This window comes from Hypanus sabinus, chromosome 9 (assembly GCF_030144855.1).
Source record: "Hypanus sabinus isolate sHypSab1 chromosome 9, sHypSab1.hap1, whole genome shotgun sequence".
Taxonomy (NCBI): domain Eukaryota; kingdom Metazoa; phylum Chordata; class Chondrichthyes; order Myliobatiformes; family Dasyatidae; genus Hypanus; species Hypanus sabinus.
In genome coordinates, this window is record NC_082714.1 from 96,457,892 (window position 1) to 96,465,338 (window position 7,447).

Below are 7,447 nucleotides of genomic sequence, written 5' to 3' on the forward strand. Positions count from 1 at the left end.
CATGTCCTCTCCTCATTCCTACCAGCGAGGTGGTGATACAGGAGCCCATACACGTGTGCGCACACTCACTCACAGACACACACACACACACACACACACACACACACACACACACACACACACACACACACACACACACACACACACACACACACACACACACACACACACACACACACACACACACACACACACACACACACACACACACACACACACACACTCCATTTCAGGAACACCCTGAAGATTTCTGAATGGACAATGAACCCATGTACGCTGCCTCGCGATTTTCCCCTTTGTGCACTATTTATTTTATAAGTATACATTTCTTGACATATGCCAGTGATACTAAACCTGATTCTGAGTTGTGGGTGGAGGAGGTGGGGAGAGGTGGAAGGGGGGTGCTGTAGGAGGGAGAGGTGATAGGGGTTAATGCTGGAGGTGGGGAGGGCAGTGTGAAGATGCTGGGGTGGCCTGTACTATGGGTGAAGGACCCAGGGCATGTTAAGACCAGGAAAAGGGCCAAGAGCAGGGACGAGGCCCATCCCCAGCAGCCTGCATCCGCCTGGGGGCCCCAGCAGGAAGGGCTGACCATCAGCAAACGACCAATCAGTGATGACACTTCAGAAAATGTCAGAAACATCAGTGGGGGGGGGGGGGGTTAGGGGAGGTTGGGTCTTTAGTCGTGGCAGAGGCCAGAATCACTGGTCATCTCAATCACACAAAGCCCCACTAATTACTAGGATCATGTTGCCCCAGTCCCCGACCCCTGTGCAGGGGACAGCTGGCCAGGTGTTGACTCACCAAGTTCGGGCAGGCAGGGGTGATTGTGACACACCCGCTGTTCCACTGGCCTCTCCTGCTCCGGGCACTGGCTGCTAGGGTGAGCGGCTTCGTCCAGGCACCGCACCTCCCTCGTCTGCACTCCCCCCCTGGCATGACTTGGAGCACTGCCGGAACACAGGAGACGGCCATCAATTCCCTCCCTTGGCACAACACTCCCTCAGTATCTCCCTTTTTCGTTTAAAGTAACTACAGATGTTTATTTACACAAGAATACACAACCTAAAGTATTTACAAGATAGTGAAACGAATTTAAATTAAAATATGATTATTACTATCTATGAAACAGTCAATTCCCAGGGCGGCGGGAGGCACCATACCATTGTGAGCATATACTCCCTCTCCAAGGACAACCGAGGAGGGGCAGGAAGTCGGCCCTGGCAGAGAACTGGACTTTCCGCCCCCCCCCCCAGACACGTGAACAGCCATCTTCGCCAGTCCCAGGAACAAGCCATCAGTAGATACGGCTCCAGACATCAGGAGTGCGGGGCTGAAATGCAACCTCTGGGTAATCACACAGGGGCTGCAAACTCCCGTATTCCTCAGAAATCTGGTACCCGAGTTCTCCCAGCTACAGAGTGGATGGGGCGTCCCCAACGTACAGGGGAAGGACCCCTGTATAGAGAGATTTCCGCTGGGAACACAGACTGGTCAGCAGACAAAGGCCAGGAACTGAAAGGTGAGCAGCAACAGCCCGTACAAGGAATGCCTCGGCACAACGGGCATCCCGCGAAACGGTTCGCGTTGTGTAGGACCCTCTCCCGTGAGGGATCCTGACGCCTGGGTCCAGTAAGCCATTCCAGCGGACCAGGTGTCAGTACAGCCACACCCCCCCCGAGCCCCCTCGACACCCACCATAATAGGATGCAACCAGTCCCCCTCGCACCGACCCCCAACAGCACAGGAGCACCCTGCCTGGGTGAGACCAGACCCCATACCCTCAACAGCCCTCGGTAAGAGCGAAGCAGGTCCCTGAAAGCAGCACAGCTGATGGTGTCCTCTGGAAGCCCCATCTCCTCCCGCTGGAGAAAGGGTGTCGCCAGTGTGTGCCATTGGGGGGGGTGGTCGCTGTACAGGTATCTCTGCAGGGTCCTGAGGCGGAGGGCCACCAGCTGGGTGAGCACACAGACCAGTGACTGACCGCACTCTGTGACTGGAAGACTCAGAGCCCCAATGCCCCTGAAGAAGTCCGCCAGCCTCTTCTGGGTCCTGAAGACAAAAGCAGAGGGTGGGACTAAAGTAACCAGCCGGTACCGTATCATAGAGGCAACCAGCCAAGTTATTACCAATGCCCTACCCCGGTGTGAGGTTGCACGGAGGAGCCCTGACCTGCGTCCCAGCCAGGCAGAGACTTTTTTCTCCAAGTCCTGCCAGTTCCCCTGCCGAGCTCAGGTAGAGGAGGTTCATGGTGCCTCACTCACAGGGTCTCAGCCCCTCAGGTAGGGAGCCCACCTGCCACTGACCCACCAGGAGGCCTGCAAACGTTTCCCAGTCGACCCTGGCAGAGGTCGCGGCCGAGAAGATCACAGCCTCTGCAAGTCCACTGGGTGAGTGACCGTGAGGAGAATGTTGTCGGCGTAAGCTGAGAGAACGACCTCCATGTCTGGTTTGTGAGGAACCAAACCAGTTAACTCTTACAGTGAAGGCACAGGAATGGCTCCAAGCAAAGAGGGTACATCTGAGCCAACATGGGGCACCCTGATACAAACCCCCTCCCAAATCACAGGGGCACTGTCAAGGACCCGTTCACCTTCACTAGGCACTCCACAACAGAGCACAGGCCACACACTGTGGCCCAAATCCTGACTCTTGCACAGTCCCAAAAAGGTACTCGTGGCCCACCCTATCAAACACCTTCTCTGACTGACCAGCTTCTCTGCACAGGTAAATCAGGTTCTGAATGAGGCGGGTACTGTCCTAGCACCGTGTAGAACTGACCGGGGGGACCCACTTGAGCCAGCACAGACACCAGACAGCTGGCCATTGCCCGGGCAAAGATGTTACACTCTGCACTGAAGAAAGTTATTGGGCGCCAATTCCTTAGGCAATGGAGATCTTTGGCAGCAGGGTTGCAACTGCTCTGCACCAAGAGAGGGGCATCTCACCCATCACCCTGATACCCCTGCACATTCAGCCCCTAGGATGACCCTGAAGGCCCAGAGAAATACAACAGTCAAACCATCCCGACCAGGGGACTGCCTCTCTACGGCTGGTTGAGGGCACAGGTCAGCTCCTCCAGAGAAAGCAGAGCATCTGGCCGCTAACCCTTGGTAAGTCCTCCCACAGAGCCCTACGGCATCTTCACCGCACGGGTCCGGCGAGAATACTGCCTCATAAAAGGAATGGACTTTGTAATAACTCTCGTCGGATCCGTGACGCAGGAGCCAGCAGCTCCTCGAGCTGCCTGCAGAAACCTTCTCGACATCAGCCAAGTCAGAGGATACAACCAACTCCCTTAACTTTCTTACTGATGCTCAACTCTGAGGACCAGAGTGCAATCCTCTCCTCAAGGGGGCAATTGAAGTTACCTCATGGGATAATGCACTCGCTGTGATCCATGGACACCTTTTGGAACAGGAGCACCTGCAGGGAACCATGCTTGGGAGGTACAGGCAGCCCCCGGGATACGTACAAGTTCCGTTCCTGAGCCCGTCTTTAAGTCGGATTTGTACGTAAGTCGGAACAAGTACATCCGGTATTATTTAGCGTCAGTTAGTCAAATATTTGTCTTAGTATATAGTATATATTTTACCTTTCTATGTATATAAAACACTTAAGAAACATATGTATTCCAATAACTAAACCACTGTGTTGCTTAGTAATAATTGTAGCTTTCATCGGGGCAGGGCCTTTCACCTGCTCCATTATTCTCACTTTATCCTTTAAAATTGTTCCGATCGTTGACTGACTGTAGCCTAACGCTTTTCCAATGACCGATGGCATTATTATTTCCACTTTATTTTCAACTGTGATCCCTTCCCATCAATGGAACTGAAACACTGCTGGTGGCGGGTCCCGACCTCCGCCGGCTCCTGAGGGCCGCTGGGCCCTAAGGACCGCCGCACTGAATTCCCCTGGTCCAAAAGTCCATCGCTTTCACACAGGTTAAATGGGACAAGTGGGGGCTGTGCCGGGTTTGGGTATTTGATCCTCCACAATATTCCGCGTGGGAATTTAAACTGGAGGTGGCAGTGTTTTTTTTTTACGAGGTCAAGTTGCGAGCTCGACATCAACCCGGCACAGATGGTACAGGAGTCACTGGATCGACATCAACCCGGCACGGGAGCGGTCTGTCACTAAATCGAACTCGGGAACCTCCGTTCTCCAGCCCAGCTCCAGCTGACCAGAAAAAGGGAGGGGGGTCAAGGTGAATCTTGCTAAGAAAAATTTAAGCCAAATACAAATTACACACTCAACACAGTGTCAACAGCAACGACTTAAAATGGCGGACAGCATTGTGATCTGACTTTAAATGGCAGACGGTGTTCTTCCTCGGTTCGTAAGTACGAGTTGTCTGTTTGTCGGACGTTCATAACTCGGGGACTACCTGTACACATTTACAAAATCCATTAGTGCACCAACCTGGCGCATGGCGAGGTGAAGCAAATGGCCTGGCACGAGTTTCACAAGATCAGTAGATCTGGGGTTGAGAGGGTGAACAGCTTTAAATTCCTCTGCATTAACATCACCGAGGACCTCACGTGGTCTGTACATACCGCCTGTGTGCTGAAAAGGGCACAACAGCGCCTCTTTCACCTCAGACGATTGAAGAAGTTTGGTATGGACCCCCAAATCCTAAGAACAATTGAGAGCATCCTAACTGGCTGCATCACTGCCTGGTATGGGAACTGTACTTCCCTCAATCACAGGACTCTGCAGAGAGTGGTGCAGACAGCTTAGCGCATCTGTAGTGGTGAACTTCCCATGATTCAGGACATTTACAGTGACAGGTGCGTAAAAAAGGCCCAAAGGATCAGTGGTGACCTGAGTCACCCCAACCACAAACTGTTCAGGCTGCTACCATCCGGGAAACTGTACCAAAACATAAAAGCCAGGACCAGCAGGCTCCAGGACAGCTTCTTCCATCAGGCCATCAGACTGATTAATGCTGATACAATTGTATTTCTATGTTATATTGACTCTCCTGTTGTACATACTATTTATTGTAAATTAGTATAAATTGCACATTTAGATAGAGACGTAATGTAAAGGTTTGTACTCCTCCTGTACCTGAAAGATGTCAGTAATAAAGTCAATTCAATTTGGCCTGCAATATGTCAGGCTGGACAAAAGAGGCCAACAAGATAAAGAGGATTCACCTCCTGGAATTCCCGCTAGAAGCTCACTGTATATCTCCCATCCCAGAGGCCAGAGGGATGATGGGAACTGCGGAGAGCCCTCCTACTGCCATGGACATTCAGGACTGCAACACGTAACTTCGTGACACACCTTATCGAGATCCCTCACCAGAGCTTGAGGAAGAAGGAGCAGAGCTCTCCCTCGAGCCCTCTCCCATCAACCCTTCTCCAGGAGTCTCTCAAACTGGCCTCTCCTTACAGGCCACTTCAGCTCCCTCTCTCTGCTTCGGGAGAGCAGTGAGAACAGAATGAACGACCCCTTAGGAAACCCGGCCGTCGGTCAGTGACCAGCTCGGCCTTGGAAGCTTCCCTCTGCTCCACAGAGGTGGGCTGTGGGTTGAGGAGGTCTGTCATCTCTGCTTGAAAAGAGCCCTCCTGTGCGCCTGTGCCTGTGGTGGGGTCCTCCTCTTCCCCTTCACCACGTCCCACATTCTCTTCACCCCTCCAAGCAGCACCCAACGTGTCCACCTCACTCCTCCATGGAGACCCCACCACGGGCACTACCCTACCCCCAGGACTACTGATAGAGGGAGGCCCCTGGGTCCAGGATACCGGCCTGCTGTGCCTTGCCCACCTCCACATCCTCGTCACACTCCCCAGGATCAGCACTCGGAGAGGCCCCTTTAGGACACACTCCCTCTCATGAGCTGCTCCAGGATCACTCTGGCTCCCCTCCTGGACTACAGCAGGACACTCGGCCTCGACTGAGGCAACAATCTGGAAACTAATCCCACGGGCGACCCCTCCCCAGGGAATAGGCACTCCGAGTGCGCACTCTCAAACGAAGGCTGGTCTGTCTGCCCACACGGCCCCTCACCAGCCAGAGGGCATGTGTTCTGGAGATGCCACTCTAGCAGAGGGTCTATCCTCCAGCTCTGAGGGGGCATATCCCACATCTTCGGCCTTTACCGGCGGTAAATCCTCCAGCTCTGAGGGGGCATATCCCACATCTTCGGCCTTTACCGGCAGCTCCAGCCACACAAACCTTAAACCCTGACTCCGGGCCAAAAACACACCCCACACCAACTTCAAATACGAAACAGTCTTCCCACTCAAAGCCGGACATAACGATGTCATCACGGCCTCCGCCGTGGTCCCATGGCGACACAGCACACTGGACAACACCCTTTAAAGTCAGTCACTTGAACGGGTGCTTCTCTTCGTGAGCTGAACCCCTGCAGCGTCTGCAGATGATGGATGGGCAAACCACCCTGACACAGTCGGAATTCAGAGGTTCAACACCACCGTTGCGATATTACACAGTCTGTGCCCAGCGGAACACCAGCAAAGCAGTCAAAAAGACACTCAGAGACGAGACGGGACAGGAGTGGACAAAGAAGGGGAAGTCACAGCACTGATAAAAACTTCAACGCCGCGTGTGCCAGTGGGAATAAAGGCATCTCCCTGGGCCAGCCCGTTCTTCGTCGGCCGCTACGAAGACCGGAGTCATCTTCGCCCAGTCGCCTGCACTAGCCTGTCCGCTGGGAATAAACTCAGCCCTGCTCCCGGCAGAGTTAGACTCAAAACACCCCACCTCACAGCGCTGAAGAGACACAGACTCTTCCGGGAAAGAAAACTGTTTCAGTCCACTGCTGAGACTATACTCCACACTGCCAAAGTCCTCTGGCAGTCTCCAAGACTGTTCTTTGTGATTTTTCCCCCAACAGCGCGAGGCTCTCTCAGCACAGTGCTCCCCCGTACTCACCTCACCCCAGCCGGTGGAGAACCAGCGGGCTCCGCAGGGTCCGGCACTGCACAGCTGCACCGTGGCCGGTTTGTTCAGGTGGGCGCAGTCCGAGGGCTGCTTCACCATGAAATCACTCCCCGACTTGGTCACACAGATCAGGTCCCGGCTCTGCGTTCCATTGCCACACTCCACAGTGCACTGCAGAAGGACAGCAAGGAGTGTTAGCCCCGTCCCTTTTACCCACTTCCCCATCTCTGTGACCCCCTCTGATATTTACACCCCTCTCCGTCCCTGTAACCCTCTCTGACCCCTACGCCCCTCCCCATCTCTGTATCCCTGACCCCTACACCCCTCCCCATCTCTGTGACCCTCTCTGACCCCTACGCCCCTCCTTACCGCTGTGTCCCTCTCTGACCCCTACGCCCCTCCCCATCTCTGTATCCCTGACCCCTACACCCCTCCCCATCTCTGTGACCCTCTCTGACCCCTACGCCCCTCCCCATCTCTGTAACCCTCTCTGACCCCTACACCCCTCCCCATTTCTGTGACCCTCTCTGAC